Raw genomic sequence first — 12,119 nt, 5'->3', positions numbered from 1 at the left:
ATCATTTGTTATGATTCGAGCGTTTTTCCTTGGCATATAATTAAACAGCAAACCGCATGCGTAACGCGCGTGTACTGTACCGACTTTCTAACGATCATGAGGAACTTATAAAAATCATTTGGAATAACCTTATAAATAAATTTTGAATAAATTTTTCGCAAACTAGCTGTAAGTGGAATTCTGTCTTGAGGCAATTATGACATCGTGCCTTGAGGCAAATTGCTGGAACTTCCCGCACCGTAACGAAATGTTCGAGGATATTGATGTTTTCAAATAGATTATTATAAAATAGTAACATTGTCTAATATTTATAGAATTATATAAACGAATTGCAGAGTTGAAATTATTTCTAAGTATATTAGAACTATAGTCAGAATTAAAATAAAATCTGAAATATTTTCGATATACAAAATACTAAAAAAAAAAAAAAAAAAAAAAAAAAAAATTGGAACAAAATTTTTTTTTCCAAAATCAATATATTTTGTTAAGACAAGCAGAAAGTTCTTTGAATCATTTAAATCGGACGCTTAGTTCTCTCAAAAACTGCCATTTTTTTACATATTTAGCTCGTATCTTCGAAATGGCTGGGCCTGCCCTTTGCCAAAAACTAATAACACTTCTCCCAATCTTACTAATTGAAAATTTTTTTTAGATCATTCATCGGATACTCCGTTCGCTCAAATTCGATCTATTTTCTGCCTCTTTGCTCCGTATCTCCGAAACGGCTGGACCTGCCTTTGTCAAAACTAATCAGCTCTTTTCCCAATCAATAGGAATCGAATGTTTTTTTGAACACATTCAAATCGGTTGATCCGTGCGCCCTAAAAAGTGACTGGAAAATTTGTATCCACCATACATACACACACACACACACACACACACACACACATCCTTTTTTCTGAGGTATGCCAAAACGTTCAGAAAACCTTCAAACGTCGAGAAATGTAAAATTTTCATTCCGATTTCGGCCCATTACAATAACTTACCCTACGGGAAGTTAAAAAATATTAACCTGATAATATAGAAATATTTCAAATCAATATTATTCTTGATACTAAGTTAGTTAATAAATGCCACTCATATGCTAAAAATTCACTTCTTCAGCATTGAGTGACTTCTAATAAAAATACTTTGCTTTTAAAGACTTCAAATAAAAATGATAAAATTCATAAAATTATTATTGATATATGATAGAGCGGAGCTTAAAAGTTTCGCGGGTAAAATAGTCAAATGTTAGGAATTTTTTTAACACAATATTTTGCAAGTAGAAGGCAAAAGATGTATATTCATATAAAATCAAATTTCTTATACATTGGACCAGTCTATGGGCAAAGAAAAACAGGTAGCACATTTTTGAAAAATAGCAAAAAAACACATGTTAACTAATACTATCTTATTACGACATATAATTTCTACTATAAATTATTATTGACGCGTTCTTTTGTGAAATAGGTTGAACAATCAAATAATTGAGTTATTACTGTGAAATAACTTATATAATACGCTCTGATAGAGATATAGACCTGATTAATATTACGATTCGTTTTAGATTCGTAAACCTAAGATTATTTTCTCATTAAATTTATCACGCAAATTAAACATGAGGAAAATTTGTCTTAAACGGGGTCATGTAAGTTTTAAGTTTTTATTACCAAAGAACTAACTACTGTTCATTGTCGCTTATTAAATAATTTTGCAAGAATAATAGGTGTTTTTTTTGTTAATTTTACACGGTGTTAAGGCTGAGATAATAATTTCTTTAGTATAGTAAAATTTTAAATTGTTATTGCATAAGTGTTAATTGATTTAGCAGATTGTTGAAAGATGAAATATATATCTCTCACTTTAAATTTGTATCGACATTTCAATCGCATTAAATCTAGATATTTAAATGGATTTAATTATTTTGTAAGAATATTTAGTGTTAACTGAATTTTTAATAATCATTTAATAATCACAATATTTTATTTAGATTACAGATAGATCTATATACATTTACCATTTAATCTCTAAAATGAAAAAAAAAATTTTTTTTGACTAATGAATCCTCTTTAACACGTTTATCGCCACGATAATATCAGAAAATTTTTCATGTGCGTTTTGGTAAATTTATTAGCTAATTACTTAAAAATGTATCAAAGAAAAAAAAGACAAAATTTCTGGAAAAATTTTTATACTTTTATGTCACAAAAATATGACTGACATAGCCGTTTTTTTTTCAATGTATTGTAGTCATCCGTATAACTTTTTAGAGTCAGACCTATATGACTGACATGGCGATTAACGTGTTAATTAGTGACTTACACATAATTAGTCGAGAAATGAGTTGAATATCACACTTGAAATGTAGTTGAAAGTACTATAAATTATTTTCAAATTATTCCTTCAGCGGTTTGTCTAATTTTCAAACTTGATTTTATCACAATCGTGGTATACAACGAAAATAGCGATTGTTATCCATTTTAACTGTACTGTATGTACATAATATTCACTTTCGATTACCTCGCTCAAGTGCTTTTAAAGCACAATTTTCAAACAGAACCGCATTTCGAATCAACTGAACATATTAATTCAATAAAAAAGTATGTAAATTAAGGTATAACATTCAAGGATTTAAATTTTTATTGTAGCATGTCTTAAAAGGAAATTTGTATCTTAAAAGTACTTGTTTTGGGAAAGAAATCGTAAAGAAACGGTTTTCATATAATTATATAAATATGAATCATTTTTAACAAATCTTATATGCACTTTAATTTAAGTCAAGTATATTTTATATGTTGAGTTGACTTTAATTTGGAAATTGAACAAAAATTAGAATTAATATGTAACCAATAATGAACCAACCAATAATGAATTTTGTTATAATTTTATAAGTTAATGATTCATTTTGCATAACTTCGAGAGAACCGAGCGTCAAATTAAAAATTGACTGAACCTAATAAAAAAGTTTATAAAAAAAAAACGTTGAGACTGTGACGCTGCACTAAAGCGCTTCCATATTTTGTGTCTAAAACAGTGTTGTTTTAAAATTTTCAAAAAAATCAAAATTTTCAAAAATATCAAAATTCGCAAAATAGGCTCATTTTTTTAAATTTTCAAAAATTTTAAAAACTTTTAAATTTTAAACTTTCGGTACGGTAAGTTCCAGCAATTTACCTTAAGACACGATGCCAAGCACCACTAGTTTTTCATTAAGTTCGACTCTGTTTAAATATTCGCGAAATTATTGATATGAAACACGGACGTGAGGAATTGATACGGCACGCTAGCCCCTCGGATTGCTATTCATATGCCGCATATATATGCATTCGAGAGAATAACTCTTGAGAAATCATTTTTACGTGTTCGCACATAACACTTAATACGATTTCCTTCTAAATAAATTGTTAGTAACTTACTTATTGCACAATTGTTTATGATTTTGTAATAATGAAAATTGATTAAGTGCTTTCAATCAGAAATAATAATAACAAAGCGAGAAAGCCTTACGAATAATAATCAAATATGAGTACAACCATAATGGTCTCAGTTTTTTTTTGTTTCAATCTAGTATTATTAAGTTTCCAGATAATTCATCGCAATTTCCAAACAAAATTCTTTATTCACATAAAAGTACACCTATTTCCCACTTAACACAAAAGGTATGTTCCATAAAAAACTGTGTAACTTGAAAAATTTGTGAACTGTCCTGGCTCCTTAAACAACTCGGTAATGCGACATGGCGACCCGGAACGTTTTAGCGCCGGGTCGCCGCGCTCATACTGTGCCTTCAAAAGACAGGAACAGAATGATTCTTATCATTTAGATCAAAGCTTATAATAAAACTGTTTACGTTTATTCTACTCGAGATTTTTTTTCGATTTTCATCACAACACTGTATTTGTGATACTCTATTTTTTTAAGTTTTCATAAAAACAAATTTTAAGTTCATTAATTTTTAGACTAAATTTTAAGTTTATTTACAATCTTGTGAGTATTTAAAACTAACTTTCAATTACGCCTAAAATCTAACTAATGAATCGTTTCTCAAAAAACCTGTAAAATAAATTCTCCAGAGTACAACGGCACGTTTATCAATAAACATCAATCAATTCGATTTTGGCATGAATAACGTCCGATGGTTCCAACTTCTTCATAACAGGTTACTTTTTCGTCATACCTAACCCAAAATTTCTGGAACTCGATTCTCTTATAATTCGCACACTCTCATATAAATATATTTATTAATTCATGATATAACTGTAACTCTGATCGTTGGTTTTAATTTTGTTTCTTGGTTCGCTAAACTTTCACAACGATATATGTGAGCGAGTACATAACCGACGATAAAAAGATATTAAAAAAATGTATATATTTTTGACATTCGATAAAAAGTGGAACCCAGAGAAATATAGGTCTCCGATAGCCCCTGGTGATCAAAAAATGATGATAACTTTATTATGGACTGATGCGTTACGTTGGACGTTTTATAATCGTTGTGTTCCTAATATTTTTGGGAAATATAAAAAAGTAGTATTTAAAGCCAACGGCAAGTTTGTAATTTGTTTAGTATGTTGTATGTATTGTATATAAATATACATAATATAAACAAGGATTTGAATTAACTGCAATTTTTATCTATTAATTTGATTTATCATGATTCAGATTTGTTCTACTAAGTTCTGGAAGATGGATCGTTAAATAAATTATTTCGGTTATCACAGAAGTAGGTATATTAAATAATTAAGTAATGAAAAATAAATAGGATTTCTTTGCAATATAAATATATTTAATTTTATGTATAGAAGTAACAATTTTTTTTAGAAAATTTTCAGAGCTTTGTGCTTATAAATGCAATTTATATAGTAATACCAAATTTCAACTGACACCCAATATTTTAATAGTGTTATTAATGTAATACATATTAGCAAGAATTGAGTACATAATTACTTACACAATAAATGTACTGCAGTAATATTATAGTTTATAGTTGATATATTAACATTTTTTTATAGTCTTCTCCATAGGTCCTTTGAAATTCATATTTTTTATCAAAATTTAACATATCATACTAACATCATAAGGAGAGCATCAGGAGAACTTAAAAAATCTTTTTTTTTTATTTCTATATGTATTATGACCTTCCTATTTTATGAAAACATTTAAGAATTTTGTTTGTTTTTTCTCAGAGAACAATTAGAAGACAACTAAATGGTTCTATTTGATATTAAATAGGACCACTTCTATAATATCTTCTGATCACAATATTTGGATTATATTTTTAACATAGGTCAAATAATACCTTTAATTTTTGACTACAATTATATATAGTATTGTAGATGACTTATAATACATTAAAACTCAATATTATAGAAATATACTAAAGAGGAGTCTATTAATCACGTGATCAATTTTAAGGGATATTCGGACTCACCCTGTCCTTTGAAGATACATGGAAATATTTTAAATTAACTTTTCTTTTCTACACAATCACGTGTATTCTTAGTACCTAGAAAAATCGTAATTTTTTTTTTTGAAATATTTTGTATTATTTTTTTAAATTCAGGTAAGAAGTAAATGCACTTGATATTTTTCTAAATCTTATGCACTTGATATTTCTTCTTCCTTATGATATTTTGTGATTTTTTGTCTAATACCTTAAGCTCATTTTTAAGCCTGACTTGATTGTTGGACGGCCCTTAAATTAATATGTTTGAATGATAAACATTAATTTGAAAAGCTTTAAGTACTTCTATTTAAACCGTATTTTTTGTTGATTTTCTATAACTTGATTAAACCAAAAAATACCTTTTAAATAGTAGTACTTAAAGCTTTTTGAACTAGTGTTGTATATATGAAGACAAAGATGAATGGTGTTGGTACTTTTATTATGGAAATTTTTAAAAAAATGAAGATTATTTGTTACTAAAGTAAAGTTTTATATTTTCTGAAATAACATCTATTGATATCACAAAATGTACAATATCAGAAGACGGAAAAAAATCACTTGTTAAGCATAAACTCATTCTAGGGTTAAGTCTTGGAAGGCTATTTTCTGAAAGCTTAGAAACATATGTTTGATCTCTGTCTACATGTGGAAACTGTTCTACTTGATATCAGGTTCACGCAATACGTTTTAAGTCCAAAACCAAGACTACTATTGCCTCAAAAAACCTACCATATTTAAGAAAAAATTATCAATTTTTACGCGAACGACCAATGAAGATCTTTGCAGATATTTGCAGAATCACGCTAAGCGTCAAGGTCGTACCATCAGTTCACGGGCCTACGGGTTTCATTTAAAACGTTACCTTTGAATATTTTTCAGTGAGACCTGTGCAAATCGCAAATCTGAATATTTAGCATATTCAGTTATGCGGTATAAATTTATATCCTGAACATACACAGCGTCGAGTTTGGCTTTTATCTAGGTTCTAAGATAGCGGTTTTTCTCGCCGTGCGCGTTGTTAACGAACCGCAGGCTATTAGCTTCTGCTATCGATATAATAACGACCGAGACGCACGTTCCCTTTGAAACAATCACGAATTAATAGGATAATTAAAATTTTATTGATATTTATTTAATATATAATAAATAAAAAAAAATTTAATTTTTCTTAACATAGAGCAGACAAGATACAGTAAGATCTTACCAGCTACTGTGAAATGAACAAACTAGTTGTGCATAGCATCGTGCCTTAGGGCAAATTGCTGCAACTTCTTCTATTAAAAATTAAATTAAAGAAAACTTTTTTGTTTAAATTTACCTTTTGAAAAATTATTTGTTTTATACTTTGAAATATTGTGGAAATTTTTTTCTCTTTTATTTCCTCAATGCAAATAAATGTTTTTTAATAATTCAAATCACACTAAGTTCTCTCAAAAATTGAATTACCACTTTTGCTCTACCTGAGCTATGTCAGACATATATATCTGACATACGCAATTCGATGGAAGACCACGTCAATCACATATGTTCGACGCAAACGATACATTTGCAGTACGTTTCAAAAGTTTGGTCTTTCAGAAACAAAATCTGTAAATTTCTTGACTTTAATATAGAGCCATGTCAGTCATTTATGTGTGACATAAAAATTTTAGTTCTTCCAGGACATTCAGCCAAAAATGTTTTTTTGAATCTATAAGTTTTCTTGGTACATTTTTAACTAATTATCTGATATAGTTAGATTAAACTTGTTATTTTAGATTTCTTCCATGATGAGAAGTCTATGAAAAGATTTAATATAAAAATATTAACAATAACACATTTTACAATAACAATAAAAATTTACAATAACACATTTTTTATATTTTCAAACAAATATTAATATCTTTTATATCTTAATTAATGTCATTTTTGGGAAGTAAATAAGAAATTATGGCTAAATATAAAAATCTCAAAAATTTTGAAAAATTAAATATTTAAGCCCATTTCTATGATATTTTATTTCAATTTTCGATTTTCATGAAAATTTCACAAATTAAACTATTACTTTTTATAATTATTACGTCATATAATTTTTATCACTCTGATTGATGAAATAAATGAATGAATAAATGTAATAAAAAATAGATTAAAATGAATTTTACATACGTAATCATCAATTGTACGTAATCATTTATATAACTTTTTTCACATTGAATGAATAAGAATAATTAGATGAAATGAATTTTATTTGCTATAAAATATAGATTTAATTGAATCTTGCACAGGTATTAATCTTAATAACGTATGAACGTCAACATTTATTAACACATAAATATTTCAGTATTTGGTGAAGATAAATTTAATTTGAATTATTTATTAGCCATAAATTAAAAAAAAGATCAAATATTTTTGATACGAAATGAACGATGAAGTAGCACGTGCATGTGTAATATTTGCATAAAATGTTATGAATTTGCAAAAAATTAATTGATGTGCAAAATTACATTTTAGCATAATTTTATCTTGCAAACTGAGTACTCTACTTTTTTAATATATTGACTTTAACCACTAATCGTCATATATAATAAAAAAATGAATTTTCTGTAGCATGAATTTTAATGCAAAAATATGAATTGGTAATAGATTCTATATGTTATCAATTTTTTTTAATGTTTTTTGTCTGATATGGATATAACTCTTAAAATAAATTAGTATTTTTATATTGCAATTTTAAATAATTTAAATTGATTACTTATCAATATTAATTGTAGTTGATTTGATTTATTAATCATTTTGACTGCATCTATCTCTAAGTTTAATTGTAGTTGATTTGATTTATTAATCATTTTGACTGCATTTACCTCTAAATTTATGAGGAGCATTAACATGAAAATGCTAATGAGATAATAAAAAAATGATTCATTGTACAACATTTAGTACAATTATTTTGCTTATACTTTCTTGATTAAATATTTTATGAAATTATTGCATTTTATTCATAAAAATAGATTAAATTCTATAAAACGTTAGTTAGTTGCAATATTGCGCTTTTTGCAGTCGTAAAACTGTTAGCAGATTTTTAGCATACCTTTTATTTTATGAAAAATTGAATTTAAGCACAATTTTATCTAAAAATGGCATATCTAGTTTAATAAGTTTATCATGTATAAAATTGCAAATTTGCTGAAAATTAATTAAATTTTCAATTGACGTTATACAAAGCCAATCTACGTTCTAATGGACTTATCAGCAAGTTTATTGATATAAATGTACAACTTAAAAATTTTACAGTGTTTTTTTACATTTAATGCATATAACCTATGGGTTATATTATTTATTATTTTAATGTATTTCATAAATATTTGGCTGGTTTTTTAATTATTAAAATAATTATCACGTGTAGATTTTCTATCCTTGCTCCATTTGGTACAAGTACAAAATTCGTTAGTCAGTTAAAATAATTTGTTAGTAGTTAAAATAATCTTAAGCATTTTATTTTGTTACATGTCGCTTAAATCATAAATTTTGTTGATAATATAATTTTTGTAGTTCTGAAAAATCACATCAAATAAATATATTTAAATCGAAATTCCATATAGTTATTCCAAAGTGTTATGAGTTTCCTGCATTTACGCAACGGTTTCTAGATCACGTCAAGTTACAGTTTTTTTTATATCTGAGTTATATAATTTTCAAGTTTTATTTTTACTGCTCGCCACAGGCTCTGATGCAATATATCGTAATATGGTTATTCAGAACGAAATATTTCAGACCATAAAACCAATATATGAAACTCAATTTAATATAATATGAAGATAGACTAACTTCGAGATTCAGTTAGTTTCTTCAAATTTATTTAGAATTAAAAAATGATATGTAAAATTTACTTATTATAAGTCATAGTAAAATGTATTTCAATCCTTGCAACTACTGCTTTCAATTATCCATCTGGTCTAGGTCAGATCTCCAAGATATTTAGCAAATGTCTGAAAAATTGCCCCTGAAATTATGATTAAATTAAATTCTTTCATTCTAACGTTATATACCGGTATATAATTTCAATATTAACAGTTACTGCTAAACTTGCCAACAAATCAATGATTGCCAATAAATTATCTAGATGATCCCGTATGAGTTTTAAAGACCTTCTGAAGAACGCAGAATAAATCGAGGCGGATAGCCTTCGTCTAGTTTCAAGATTAACCTGTCAACTCATATCTCAAGTATTTATTAATATTTTAGTTTTTTGCGAGTTATGTGAGTCTCTGTGAACGGTATTCCATAAATATCATGTGGTGGTAAACATAAATCTTTGTCTATTCATTATAATTTACATTATTGTTCAAATTTTGATCAAGGTAGTATCACCAAGAATGACAAGGTGTATGATAGATAGTTAATTTTTTTCTAATATTTGCACCTAATGCATATGGAACATCTGCAAATTTTTGCAGTCGAATTTCCAAAACAAATTCTTTTTCAGCAATAATATTTATATTTCGGAGAGATATTGTGTTTAGGAAGTAATTCAATGTTTAGCAACTCCATAAGAGTTAAAAATGGTTCAAGTGATTATGAATGCCTTAATTTGATATATTAACACTTTGCCGTCCGCACGTTTTGTAAAAATTTATTCGCTTGGCGCCGGTAGTGCTAATTCGTTATCACTTTGCTTGTCCCCGCCCATTCTGAATATTATCGAAAAATTACAAATTTTAGTTCTTACTAATGTTGAGGGGGTAATTTTTTGTTATCTAAATTAAACACCAACAGGATGGAAAGATTTCTGCCACTGGCCAAAGGAAGATACTGTGCTCATGACACCACTGTGGTGTCGCCGGCTGTTAAGCGCTAGTTCGCGCTCGACACCACTGTGGTGTCGCCGGACGGCATAGTGTTAAACTTTTACCAGATAGTTGGTTTTTCAGATTGAATATGTAATTTGCTTTCCAGATTTTCTACTTTTATGTTAAAAACTCAATGTCATCCATTGTTTCTTCTACTGGTCAATATTTTCTGGTTGAGCAACATTTTACCATCGAAGCAGTGAACTACCAAAAGATGATGATTTCTTAAAATATGCATTGCTAAAAATTTCTTAAAAAAATGTCAAACTAACTAGATTTTAGAATAATCGGAAAGAAAAACAAGATAAATTTGTATTATCGTCTTCACTTTTTCATACTCTATCATTCTTAGAAATTTCATGTTAGTTTCTAGTTACTGATTTTAAAAAATTGCTTTCGAACTATGTTTCCTTTCGAAATAATTTCTTCAAATCTACTGGTGACTAATTGGTATTTATTACTTGTCACAAAGAAAATTATTAATTGTATCCGTTTTCGAAATATGCGTCACTTTCAAAGAAATTGGGAACACGTAACTGTTTTCGCAAATTCTGGTGGCTTCGAGCTATATAAAACCCATATGTGAAAGATAACAATTCGAAAATATAATCAATAATTGTTACTTGGAAATATACTTGAATTTGAGATTTTGAAATTTATAGAAAAACCATGCAAATGCGTTCAAAAATATAAATTCATATAAAAATATAAACGATTTTCATCTAGGCCAGGCCATCTAAAAATCATCAACGTCCATAAAAAAGTCGTAACTACGAATTTAGAGAGTCTATTTATTTCGGACAAGGATATATTTTACTATAAATATTGCAATAGTTAAAAAGTACATCTAAATATCTCTTGATTTATCTTTCATAATAGTTTTTGTTAACTTTTTCATCAATACATCATTATATACAAATCGATAAAATAAATACAATGCAATACGTTGTATTGTAAATTGAATTCAACACCTCAGAAATTTCACTTTTCAATTTATAGAAGTTATATTGGCATATTAATTTGACAATTTTATTACACAATAATAGATTTCAGGTAATGGTAAATTTTCCATATTTAAATAAACATTGATATAAAAAGAATTATGAGTAGCATTTATAGAGAGATTTATAGAAAAAGTTAAAATTTTAATTTGTATCAAAGGTTATAATGCAATCTTTAGATTTGTTTTATCGAATTTTGAATGGTTTTATCCGAATTGGATGTAATTTTGAGTGACCTTCAGCTAGAAATTGCTTTTAAAGTAAAAGTTAAGACTTTACCTAAAGAAAAACAATTCGAAATCCGGTTTTCATTACTAAAATATATCATTATTTAATTAGATCGTTCACACTAATTTACATTAAGTTCTTGATGTATTCGTGAGAATTGGACCACAATGTAGACCACACTTTATACTTGAGAAACGAATCTGTTTTTCTTGTATTTACTTGTTCATTAATTGAAACTATTTATATTTTAAAACAATGCTGCAAATATAAAAATTAACTTGGTCAAATTGTGAAATTGTTGTATAAAGTTTTTTGTCGTACAATACGACTATTCTCTTGGATGCACCATCCTAATATATCAAATAAATAATTTTATACTTGGAATGACAGATGACGTTCAACTAAATTTAATAGGATGTTTCAAATAAATATTATTTATTATAATGAGTAGTTTTACTTATATGCAAAAACATTACTAAACGGCTTGCAAGTGTTTATTAGAAACTCAAAATATCAACTTTTTGAAATATTGAAATGAGCATTTTGGATTCTCTAGAAATTATTTACTAAATTTTATTAGTAGTTGGTAGTTTCTTTGGTACCTACTATCAAATCAAAGAATCTCTACAAATGCTA

Source organism: Ctenocephalides felis, unplaced genomic scaffold (assembly GCF_003426905.1).
Source record: "Ctenocephalides felis isolate EL2017-DRISC unplaced genomic scaffold, ASM342690v1 CF-g0.4_SCAFFOLD_03571, whole genome shotgun sequence".
Classification (NCBI taxonomy): domain Eukaryota; kingdom Metazoa; phylum Arthropoda; class Insecta; order Siphonaptera; family Pulicidae; genus Ctenocephalides; species Ctenocephalides felis.
Note: the sequence above shows the minus strand (reverse complement) of the source record.